General features: G+C 37.3%; 1 pseudogene across 1 annotated transcript in view; it reads right to left on the bottom strand.

The window, feature by feature from the left end:
* Window positions 1-12,170, bottom strand: part of LOC148731754 (FYVE, RhoGEF and PH domain-containing protein 4-like) — a 98,850-nt pseudogene that overhangs the window by 46,198 nt on the left and 40,482 nt on the right. The window lies entirely within an intron of this gene.

The following is a 12,170-nucleotide window of genomic DNA, read 5'->3' as shown; positions in this document are numbered from 1 at the left end:
TTTTTTTTTTTTTTTTTTCTTTTTTTTTCAGGTGTAAGGGAAAAATTTAAGGTTGCTCCGTTTTTTTTTAATCATTCTATTTTAGGAATAAAATAATTTTCCCTATTTGTACACTCACCTCATTGTTACAAGCCTCGAGCCTCTTGGGATTTTCACAGGCCTGGGAAGTGATAATCACACGAACAAATTTGAATAAAGATGTCAAATATCCATATCGACGTTAATCCTGCAGTATTGAAATATTGACAAATGAAGATATAACATTTTACCCTCTATTTAAGTATTTTGCTCTTTTAATTTAATTTAATTTAATTTTAATTTTAATTTAATTTTAATTTAATTTAATTTAATTTTAATTTAGTCCATTTTCACTGCATTAAGTTTTGCAGTGGGGAAGGACTAGAAAGGAACATAGGAACCATTCGTGCTAGTCCACCCTCCCACCCATCCCACCCCAGGGGAGGACATCCATCACACAGTAATCTCGTGTGTGGGAAATTAACGTCTCCTACCCCAACCCTGCAGGAGACGGGACCTCCATTTATTCGTCCCTATCCGAGAAGACTAGAATATCTAACCATTTCTTGATGTTATAGAAAGGCAGCAAATTCTTCTCAATCATTTTAAGACCCTGAGTGTTGGTCCGGCCGGGGCTCGAACCCTCGACCTCCCGCACAACAGTCCAGCGCTCTATCCATTGAGCTAACCGGGAGGCGGTTAAGTGATAGAATTGAATGTTATACAATCCACAGGGTTTCTTTTGTCATTAAAAAATCATCATTTTTGAGATCATTCCGTTTTGTGTATTACTTCTTATTTCCAAGTCGCATGCATTTTGCTGACTTTTTCTAAAGTTCTGTGATTTTTCAAATCTAAGCTAGTTTTAATTTTTGACTATTCGCGCATTTGATCATATTGTCAGTTTGTGCGCTATAAGTAGTAAAATTATTTTTACTATTATTATTCGTAACTGAGTTGTACCATTATAAAATGCGAGAGGGAGGGATGTTTGCATTTGTTAGTATTGCAGATTTTTTTTAGGGAAGAAAAAGAATAATTTTATGAGCTCAGTTTAAACTATTCTACAAACGAGATATTAAAAAAAGAGGGATGCACTTCAATCAGCTGGGAAAAATCAGGTTTTACCTTCAAGGAAACCGACTCTAGATATACTTTGCGAAAAATAAATAATTTCTTTTCTTGTTGTTACTGTTTATAATCCAATTTGTTGAAGAATTACTGAGAAACATTACCGTCTTGTTGACATAACCCATTCGCAATTTCGTCAAATCTTTGGCAAGTTGTCACAGATGCTGTGGAACAATTTGCTTAGAAAATATTATTTGTTTGCTAAACAATTTCAAACGTTGATGTTCAGGTAACATTAGTATTAATGATATGTAAGGCCATCCTTTGAAAACGAAACGGTACTACGTAGTATTAAGGATTTTGCAGCAAGGAATTTTAATATTTATGCAAGTTAAAATCACTCCTTCTCCCCATATATCAAAATGTGCATGATCATGGATGGACTTGAGTAGCTAAGCAGCTGTCACATTAGTGCAGAGCAATTATCAAACTGCGTATAATCCCTTTTAGAAATAATTTTGATCTGTGATAGGGAGAAAACAAGGCATCCAACAGACTTCTCTACCAAAACCCAAGATTAAAAGAGAATTGAGGTTGCCATTTCAATGAATAAAATTAGCCTTGCCTGTTTTGGGTTTGATATTAAATAACCAAAGTCGACAAAATGATAAAGTCGATTTTGCGTTTCTGCCAGAAATGCAAATTACACCACTTGCTCTTTAATTTTAACCGCAGTTCACGCCAACATTTGAAAGAAAACACTCACGTTTTGTTTTAAGGTTTAACACATTTATTTTAAAAACTGCATCTGGAGTTTTTCAATCTTTGTTTTCGCTTTCATAACTAAAGCTAAACGCCATTCTTTAAGCATCCATACACTTCCTCAGAGAGAGCCTCGTTCCTGTGATAGGGAGCGTGATGTAGGCTGTCTCCTTACATTCTAGTCCATCTGCGCAGCCGCACTTGTGTACGTCCTAAAGAATAAATAAAAAAGAAAATGTTATTACGCTAAAAGCTTAAGGACGCTAAAAGCTTAAAGAAGCTTAAAGTAAATTTTGGAAAGATGAGAGAAACTTTATCAATATCTTACCAAAAAGAAATGCTATTAATGGCTTACCGTCAAAATGCAGTTGAAGTATTTCTTGAGTTTAGGAATACATCGCTTGTTAAAGGCACAGCATCTATTGTAACTGAAATCTTCTACGGTGAGGCATCTCTAATTCATGACGTAAAAATAATTTTCTTTGAAATATAAAGAAGCCTAGGTTTGGGTTTCTTTACGTTTTGTCAACTACCTCACGAATGAATGAATGAATGAAAACTTTATTTGAGTGTCTATGTTTTTAGCTCTAAGCTAATGGGGGACACTAAAAAATTTAAAAGTCAAAACATTTACATATGAAGATCATAGTTATTTACAGTAGATAATTAAAAAGATTATAAAGTTATTTAGTTAAGTTTTAAATTTCGACGAGAGTTGAAAGGTCGACTTTTCGTATGTTCTTCTTGAACGAATTTAGGGTTTCTATCGTCCTTAGGTGTCTTGGTAGCTTCGACCGGATGAGAGGTCCCACATATTTAATAGAATTCCTACAAAGTCTTACAGTTTCGAATCTTGGGAGTTCGAAGTCACTGTTCCGTAAATTATACTGAGTGCTCTTTATATTAAATAAGTCAGAAATATTCTCGGGTACGAGACTGTGCTTAACTTTAAACATCAAAGTGGCAATGTCTTGTAGGCGCCGATCGTACAACGTCGGTAGTTTGGCGCGACTTAGCAGTTCTTGATAAGACGCTGATCTAGTTTTGTACACCGCCCTAAGTGCTCCCTCCTGAATCCGCTCAAGCTTTCTCCGTTCCGATGCATTACAAAAGTGCCATACTAGATAACAGTAGGTTAGGTGGGGCAGAATTGAAGACCTGTAAAGTGATAGTTTAGCATTACAGGGTATCAAATTGCGTAGCCGCACTAGGACCCCTACTTTTTGACTGGCCTTAGAGCATAGATCACTGTTATGACTAGTAAAACTCAATTTTTCATCGATTTGAACTCCTAAGAGCCGTATTTCCCCCATTCTCTCAATAGTATGACCGTCAACAGAAAAGTTATCGGTCCTCATTAATTTTCAATAATTCCAACAAACTTTGAAACTTACTTTGAAGTACAACCGGCGCCTGACCCTCATTGGTGCATCTGCTGCCTGGTTATCAAGGTCGATCGTCTCCACTTCGATAGCCATATCTCCCGGCATGCATTGTTTAACGGGATTCTCGATTCCGTGTTCTATCACATTCTTGGTGAGAACGCAGGAAAGACCATTCTGGCAACTACAATCTCCTTCCTGGCCACAGAAAAGGAGTGACGAGAGCAGAATAAAAATTCTCATCCGGTGAATTATAATTCAAAATGAACTTGCCACCCGCTTTGCCGTATGACGAGCGAGCTTAATGAAGAGGTAACCTTACAGCTGAATAAATTCTTAGGAAGTTTGTTCTTCGTTCTTCTTCTTTGTTTTTTACTAACTTAGAGAGGCATCGATTTTCTTTTTCTTTGCCAGTCGCTAATAATGACACAAAACTAGTATAACCTTGGTCTCTAAAAGATTCACTCTATTGTAGTGTCACCTGGCAGGACGCTACAAAACGCAAGTCTCTTCATGAAAAGTATTCGAAGCATATACGTGGTAGAATTGTTATAGAAAATTTGAGTTACCAGACTTCTTAAAGACAGCATTTTATGGCATTGAACAGTAAAATAATCTAATTAAGGTGTTTACTCACCGGTTTGTTACAAACTGAAAGTTCAGGAAGTTCTGAACATCCCTGAAGAAAAAGAAAAGAACAACATGTACAAGAAATGTGTGGAGTAATTAGAATTGGACATTTTACTCGATGAGTACAAACGACAACAACAAACAGAACAGAAAAAGACTCATATCTGGTTTCCAAGTTTGCTCACAAGTTTAAAAAAGATGTGTGTTTTGTCTTTGTTTCCAGTTTTCCTTGAATGTGCGCGTGGTATAAAATAAAAGAAGTTGTGTGAAGTATTTGATAATGAATTATTTAAAGATTTAATAAAGCAGAAAACACGTCGTTTTGCCAGCAAATACTCTGTTCCAGTTTGATAGAATTAAACTCAGTTTTAGCGGTGCGTGTCTAAAATTGAAATAAAAGATGATGTTCAGTAGCAACATGTGTCTTAAATTCCTCAAAGCTCACCAAAGCAAGTAAAATGCTTAAGCTCAAAATTAGTATGGCAGTCATCATGTTTCTTTCGTCTAACTAAAAGAGCCGAAAGTATACAACTGGGATGTAGTTCACACTCTAACGGGACGTTTCAACTGAAACGTTGTTCCTTATACTTCACTACTGAAGTACAGTATTTTCATAGATATTATTAAAAAAAAAAGCAAGAGTACTTTTAAACCTCTTACGTAAACGAACATTTTCAATGTGATAATGTGTTTTTTCAACTGTTTGTACCCATTCGCCGCAAGGGTCATGATCGAAACGCATGCGAGTGGAACCCTTGATGCAAGACAAGGGATTTCCATCATATCCACACATAATAGCATTATTTCATGTGTCGTAAGACTAAAAAAAATTAAATTGTAAGGAAGTATTCATCTCTACAGCACAGACACATCCGCCTGTATACTAGAACGACAAATTCTTTGCACGATAACCTTTGTATCGGCTTAGGTTGTTTAAGCCAGTTACTGAAATCCGCGGTAGTAGTTAAGTGTGCAGTACACTTTTTCAAAGTATCAATGCATATTGAGGACGTTTCTTTTTTTCTAATGGCAAGTTATCTTCATGTCTTTTTCTGCTTTTTCTTTCATTCCTAGCGTAAAAGATATAGTCATCAAAGTTAGTAAAAAAATTAGTGATTCATCCATTTTTTTTATTTTTTTTTTAAGATTTTCGATTATAAAAAACTTCGGTAAGCCACCCAAAACAGGACTCAAGAGGTTTAGAGAAACCGACTAAATCGAGGTGAATATTTGTGCTTAAGAATAAGAAAGACCCCCACCCCATCTGTTCTTCCGCTGACCCCTTAATCGAAAGTCGACCAATGGTTTCGCTGTACGTGGCTCAACCCTAAGCAAAACCTTTCGACTCAGCGTTTTGGCGGCTAAAAGCCAGGAGGACTCAGCACAAATCAGACTTGACTAAATTGGCATTGCAGCTGAACAACTTTGCACTCCGTTAAGAGCTCCTTTCTGCTAACATACAAACTAATCCAACACTAACGCACTGAATGTTGTCTCGTAAACTGCTTTACTCAACACACAGTTGAACAAGCTTCGTTGCAATTTCATTTAAACGCGCTGTTTGAAATACTTAGCCTCATTCTGCACTCCTTGAGATAAATTGCAAAACATACCCCTTCAAAATTTTTCTCGGAAACTCTAGTTTCACAATTTGTTTCATCAAGATCATAGCCTCTACATCGTTGTGAGCGATTCAAATTCCATTCACTCAAACTCAAGCCATGAAGATCTTCATTTCTCTGAGCCTCTGCGCTGCTTTTACTTTGGTAAGTTTCCAAAAGTGAAAGCGTTTCATTTCGTTTAATATTCCATCTTTTCCCTCTCAGTAGAATGAAGAGAATCACTAATTCATATCCCTAACCAAATCACGCGTTTTGTGAACGTTCTTTGAAGAGCCAATTAAGATGCTTGTGTTTCTTTCAGGGATGCTCAAATCTTCCTGAACTTGCAGCCTGTAACAGAGAGTTGAGCCCAAAACACATTTCTCATCCTTTATGGTGTTCATAAATATTTATGGTAATAATGTTAGTAGTCACTTCAATTAGTCACTTCAATGGCTTAGAGAAATTTTCAGTTGAGCGTCGAAAGTAATCCGGGATTCCTTGGTTCTCCTTAGACTCCACTTGGTGATTGGTCCAGAAAACTCTCGCCTTTACTTTTAAGAACCTCAATTAAAAGCTAAAATATTACGTGAGGTGGCTCTACCTCCCAGATTGTGGTAAGGGAGGGGAGGGGGGCATTAGAGCCCGTCCCGCCGCTCTTATTCCGCCACCAAAGCTTCTGCCTCAAGGTCTCTAGGATGGGGTATCATTAACAGTCTTGTTATCGCTATCCTTATTTTTGCTGTTATCCTTTTGATCGTAATTATCATTATTAGCATCCGCCACTATCATTAGCATTATTAGAACTATTATTATCGTTATTATTATTAATAATTTAAAAAATCGAGTATCCGGATGGGATTTGAACCCACGACCCTCCGTGATCTAGTCGGATGCTCTAACCACTGAGCTACAGGAGACTCTATGGTGAGCAAGGGTCAATTAGTGGGTATTGACTGGAACCGCATCACGCGGCTACACAGCCAAACATCAGCTAGCGCATAGAAGCTCACTAACAGCATCACGCTGTCACATTAAAGCATCACATGCATTAAAGCATCACATGCAAGCCAACCATCCTAGATCACGGAGGGTCGTGGGTTCAAATCCCATCCGGATACTCGATTTTTTAAATTGTTTATTTTCATTTCTACACGCTCACTTTGGAGGATGGTTGGCTTGCATGTGATGCTTTAATGCATGTGATGCTTTAATGTGACAGCGTGATGCTGTTAGTGAGCTTCTATGCGCTAGCTGATGTTTGGCTGTGTAGCCGCGTGATGCGGTTCCAGTCAATACCCACTAATTGACCCTTGCTCACCATAGAGTCTCCTGTAGCTCAGTGGTTAGAGCATCCGACTAGATCACGGAGGGTCGTGGGTTCAAATCCCATCCGGATACTCGATTTTTTAAATTGTTTATTTTCATTTCTACACGCTCACTTTGAGGATGGTTGGCTTGCATGTGATGCTTTAATGCATGTGATGCTTTAATGTGACAGCGTGATGCTGTTAGTGAGCTTCTATGCGCTAGCTGATGTTTGGCTGTGTAGCCGCGTGATGCGGTTCCAGTCAATACCCACTAATTGACCCTTGCTCACCATAGAGTCTCCTGTAGCTCAGTGGTTAGAGCATCCGACTAGATCACGGAGGGTCGTGGGTTCAAATCCCATCCGGATACTCGATTTTTTAAATTGTTTATTTTCATTTCTACACGCTCACTTTGGAGGATGGTTGGCTTGCATGTGATGCTTTAATGCATGTGATGCTTTAATGTGACAGCGTGATGCTGTTAGTGAGCTTCTATGCGCTAGCTGATGTTTGGCTGTGTAGCCGCGTGATGCGGTTCCAGTCAATACCCACTAATTGACCCTTGCTCACCATAGAGTCTCCTGTAGCTCAGTGGTTAGAGCATCCGACTAGATCACGGAGGGTCGTGGGTTCAAATCCCATCCGGATACTCGATTTTTTAAATTTTTTTAAATTGTTTATTTTCATTATTATTAATATCATTATAAGCGGTGTTAATAGCCTCATCATTATTACTATTCGTTTTGTTCTTATTATCATTATTATTATCATCAGACTCATAATTATAAGCAGTGCCAGCATCATTATCAAAATTATCTATATCATCATCACTGTTGTCATAACCATAGTGAAAATGAAAAAAAAAGAAAAAAAAAAACAAAAAATATGCGCCTCTTATTGGCTGAAAACGAGTGTATTTTTCCTTGTATTTGTAACACGATGTATATTACAAATAGTGCGCGTGTGCTGTGAAAACTTCGTTTTTCTTGACTTAATGTGATGATTTTTTCTTTTAAATTATTAGTAAGTAATACCATGATTCGTCGTGCAATTTAATGTAAAAGAGAACCTTTGTAAATTTTACAGACTATAAATTGCACTTACCTTACGGTACCGTGCAATGTTTTTGTCTTTGAAAAATTTACTCGCACTTATTCACACCAAACTGCACTCGAAATCATGTCATTATCCATATTTGTCATTTTTATTATTTTCATTATCGTTTCATTATCATTTCATTACAGTAAGTATAACCAATTATATTATCTGATTGATTTTTTTCAGCACTTGCACAAGTGTAGTTGCCGTGACGGTCTCATTTGTACCGAAACAACCTCCTTTAGAAGACAAAACTAACCATTTAACGCTTAGAATAATTTCAGTGAAAGGAATAAACAAAGTCTTCGAGAAAAATCTGGAAATTACTTGTTGAATTCAGGTAACAGACTCTTTAATTCGAACAGTTCACTGACTTGCGGCATAAGATTGAAAGTCGATCATTTCTTATCGTTCAGCCAAGCAAGGGGAAAAATTGAACAATTCCTGTGCACGTAGGAAATTGTCCCACAGTTCTGAGAACTGTTCATCAAATCTTCTCCAAAGACGATAAAGCTAAAAAAATTCGTTCTAAATTGCAACTTATGAGGTTATCTTTCATTGCCATGACAGCAATCTCCAAAATAAAAAATTCATAAAGAGGAAGAACAGCCTATCAGAGACTTACATTTTAGGTTAGGTGTCGAATATGAATGAAACAGAGGAAAAAATTCCAGAGTTTTCATCACGTAGTCGTACACCAGATTTTTACTTGTTCTACTCAATTATACACTGTTGAAGTAATCTTAAACGCCAGTGGTGTGGCACGCGAGTGATGGCCTGTGCCTCTGGCACGAGCTCTCAAGGGGGTCCAGTGGAAGTGAAACAAATTCGTAAAAAAATCCTTTCATTTATATTTTTAGGAAAAATCAAACTAAATAACAAGAAAGAAATGCTGCTCAAAGGTGGTGGGGGGGAGTGGGTGGGGGTTACAACTCCCTCAGCCCCTCCCCTGGATCTATCTCTGATATAAAATTGTTCAATTCTTTGTTCTGAAAGGCAGACAATTTGCCTAACTTTATTTCTCAAAATTCCGCAAAATTTGAAAGTAACACGAGATAACACAACCCAATTTCAATTTAATGGCTTAAGCGTGACAAACTTTCATAATGAAATCCAATACTTTGAGTTTGCCTTTAAAAAGATTTAAAGGTAAACTACCGTTTAACTTGTGTACACACCACAAGTTACTACAAACAGAATCAAAGGATTCTTGACCGATAGCTTCGACGCGAAGCATACTTGAACATTTGCACATGGCCTCAGCCCGCTTTTTCCTGCGATTACTTTACAAACTTTAATACGCTTTTAAAACTGTCGAAAAGAACATACCGTGCTTTCGTTTGTTCCTCGAGATAATGCAAAGTCGTTTCTCAATTTTTCGAATAAGATGAGAGGCTTATGACTTTGAAGGGAAAACATTTGGTAGAAACGCTAAGTTGTCGCACAGTTCGTCCCTAAATTTCAATTGATGAAAATTCATGATTTGAATGGAGCGCTTCTTCCTACCAATCCCATGTGGATGACCGCGCATTTTTTGATTGGCTAGTGTAGCTGCACGGCCTTTCCGCCCCCGAAAAATATTTTTGACTAATTAGGAACGAAGTTAATTACGGAATACGTGAGATATTTTTTTCACCAATTTTTTTCCTTTCAGACTAGATTGAAGAAAAGCATACTTACTGCTGATCTTCTGATCAAAAAAAGGAAGTCCAAAAAGCAATTGTTATGGAAAAAACCGTTTTTTCACGGAGATACACAACTATGACAAACAGAATATAGGAGCGATTTTTTTTCTTTATCTCTCTCTGATTAATATGGGAAAATCCCGTTAAACAGTTTTTGGGGACGGTCTCGGAGAATTCCCAGCAAATTTTTCTCAACTTGGGACCGTGGCCTCACTTCTGAATGACTCTTAACTAATTAAATCCAGCGGTTTTCAAAACTATGATGCCGCAGAGTTTAACGTTTGTTTTTATCAGTAACGAAAATATACTGTATTCGGACGGAGCTCTGAATTAAGTTCTAATGATTAATTGAATTCAATTGTTTTTCGCATGACAAATTTTCAGAACGATTTAAGCCATTGTGCTCACTCGGAAACCAGTTCCTCAGATGGATGAGAAACCACGACGAAACGAATTTAGGTGTGTGTATCCAGCCATCTTATGCCGAAGGCCATAGAAAACTCTATGTAAATACAAAATTGTGAAATGTTCCAACGACCTTTGAAGAAAAACTTTTTTCCAATCGTACGTTGTCTTGAAATTAAAACAAGATCAACAAAAGATTGCTATGTTAGCTATCTAAGTGACTGTAAAAGTGTGATTCTATATTTGAATTAAAGAAAAGTTTATTATTCGATGCTCCTGCGAATACGTACTTTATTGTGCTGCAAATAGAGTGAGTGATACTGTTTGTTTTGTTTGTTTTATCAGCCTTTTTTTATCGCCAAAAAAGGAAGCCTTGATTGCCAAAATAGCACACACTGTTAGCCCTTGTTCTAAGACTTCTCAAACCTGTAATAGATACTTCACGGTATATGACTTATTCTCTCAAAGCACCAACAATTTAATGCAACCATGTTAGTTAAGCTGTGTTTGTAGACATAGACTGTAAACATAGTTATTTGTCGTAGTAGAAGCATTAACAAATCGTCGAATAACCATTTTTCAGAAGTTTGAGTCGGAAAAATTCCTCATTTTCCCTAACAAGGGATTATTGAAGCGCGTTCTGAGAAACATGCATGCCAATTTGAATTTCTCTCCATAGCAAATGGTTTCTTTTGTATCATTTCTACAATTATATTCACCATAAAAGTATAAGGTAAGGATATAACTGAAATGTAATTGCGTTTGATAAATTTGCCGTGGCAATTAACATTCAGAGCGGAAATTGTTTATTCTTCTCAAAAGGGTACATCAAAAATAATTCAGAATGGGTTCTGTTTTCTTTATTCCTTTCAACAAACAGCTAAGCAAATTTTGATTTCACAAAAACAGTTTTCGTCTGAAAGATTTGTTTGAAGACTCTCACAAAGTTAGTAATGTTGTAAAAGCTGCTACGCAGCCTTTGCGCCTCAAAACTATAAAACAGCTGACACAGCAGATCACAGCACTCAACTTCATCAAAAGTTCAGTTGGATCTGAGAGTTTCTGTTAATCGTTTCATTGAAGTCATGAAGATTCTCATCATTCTGAGTCTTTGCGCTACAGCTGCTTTGGTGAGTTTCACAGCAACTTGATAAATAATTTCAAGCCTTTTTCATCATAAAGATGATTTATTTGCTTTTCCAAAAGTTTTTCCATTAAGCGACAGGCACTTTCTTTCCTTCAGCGAGCGAAAAGTTTTGAAACAATCTATTAAGGCGTCATTGGAGTTTGATTTTTTTTGTGTTACTAGAAATGAATTGTTTGATGTTTTTTCCGATGTTTCAACGATACCAGTTCTCTCCTCTTGGGTTAAATGAATGTATGCGTCAGAAATAGAAGTGATAGTTAAGAAAGAGCTTATCTGATACAAGAAAAAGAATTGAAAATAATAATCGAGGTTGGTTTTTTAGTGTTTAGAGTCTACAGTCGCCATGATAATACAGCCTTAGAAGTTGGCACAAGGTAGTCTTTCGTGGAACAATTTTTAAAGTCAAGACATCTTTTCTACCTTTCTCTAGGGATGCAGTAATCTTCCCAAACTGGCGGCTTGCAACATTGCTCCGGTAGGTGACTGAATGATGCTTGGGGTTCTCAGACTGTTTGGGTGGCTAAAAGTATCAGTAAGAGAAGAATCACATTCTGTAATATGTATACCAGCGCTTGTCCACCGCTAGCTGGACAGCACAAAATCCACTGGTAAATACAATGTACCGCACCAAACTTTGGGAACGTCTCCTTCGTTATTATTGTATTACACCGTGAAACTAAAAATTGATTGAAGAAATTATCACAGGACGAAATATCAACAATCCGTAAACGGAAACGCGAAAGAAATTTGTGAAACCGTTGCGGAAACACGACGGGTAACATGTGTTTCCGTTGCCGGTTTGGCGACGTTTACTCGTGTTTCCGTTGCTGCGGTAACAACGGAACCGAACCACTTTTTTACGCGTTGTCATAGGGAGACCGAAGATGACCATGCACAGGTGCAGTTGCTCATTCGAGGAGAAAGCCAGTGGTCAATGGCACATTTCGCTGGAATCATCCAGCGCTGTACCATTGGATATAGTTAACCAATTTAATACTTCGGTCTCTCTGGAATCCCTCCAAAGTTTTCCTTCATAACTAGCTCAGCACCATGGTTTAGTC

The sequence above is a fragment of the Stylophora pistillata genome, chromosome 5, assembly GCF_964205215.1.
Source record: "Stylophora pistillata chromosome 5, jaStyPist1.2, whole genome shotgun sequence".
In the NCBI taxonomy this organism is placed as follows: Eukaryota; Metazoa; Cnidaria; class Anthozoa; order Scleractinia; family Pocilloporidae; genus Stylophora; species Stylophora pistillata.
Note: the sequence above shows the minus strand (reverse complement) of the source record. Positions and strands in the feature narration are given on the sequence as shown.